The following is a 668-nucleotide window of genomic DNA, read 5'->3' as shown; positions in this document are numbered from 1 at the left end:
TTTTCATCTCCCAGTGCTAAAAATCTCTTGTCATGGTGCAGTACTTTCAATTGGGCATTGCGGGGGATGCTGCTTAGCACAACCGCACAGGCCCTACAAGGTCAAGCACACTTGTCTTGTTAAAATCAGCTTCTATTCTTTTGACAAGTACACAAGGCTCAGCCGAATGGCAAAGCCTGCCAAAAATAGGTTCAACTCATTGGTGTTCCTCTCCACGGAAGTCTTTATTAAAGGCGAAAGACTTGTGCGTTATGAAGAGAAACCAAAGTAAGTACCGCCCCCGGTGAGAGCAGCCAGAGACACCAGTCGTCCCAGCCAAAACTCTCGCGGTGAGCCTCAGTCGACGTGGCGCGTTCCAAATTCCAAGCCACACCCATTCCACTACTCCCGCCCACATTTCCTTCCGAGAGGGCAATATTCCCACATTCTTCAATTTATTTCCCTCCAATCAAATCGGCGAAACTGAATAGCTGTATTTATCTTCCTTCCCCTTCCTCGCTGTTGATTCAGAGCTGGAAATAATTTCCCCCAGCAGACACGGCTGATGGATATAGTGATTTGAGAGTGGGAGAACAATGAGGTTCCAGGAAGAGCACAATTAAGGAGTAAGCAGGGCTTTTCTTTACTCACATACACAGCCTCGTGTCTTGCATTAAAGAGTTTGATGT

The 668-nt window shown here is 47.0% G+C and overlaps 1 non-coding gene across 1 annotated transcript; it reads right to left on the bottom strand.

Annotated features, from left to right (window-relative positions):
- Positions 1-157: 157 nt before the first annotated feature.
- LOC129115037 (U5 spliceosomal RNA) lies at positions 158-271 on the bottom strand. Its single transcript, XR_008532803.1, has one exon. It is a non-coding gene; the product is annotated as a U5 spliceosomal RNA (small nuclear RNA).
- Between the last annotated feature and the right edge of the window lie 397 nt (positions 272-668).

The sequence above is a fragment of the Anoplopoma fimbria genome, unplaced genomic scaffold (genome assembly GCF_027596085.1).
Source record: "Anoplopoma fimbria isolate UVic2021 breed Golden Eagle Sablefish unplaced genomic scaffold, Afim_UVic_2022 Un_contig_6754_pilon_pilon, whole genome shotgun sequence".
Classification (NCBI taxonomy): Eukaryota; Metazoa; Chordata; class Actinopteri; order Perciformes; family Anoplopomatidae; genus Anoplopoma; species Anoplopoma fimbria.
Note: the sequence above shows the minus strand (reverse complement) of the source record. Positions and strands in the feature narration are given on the sequence as shown.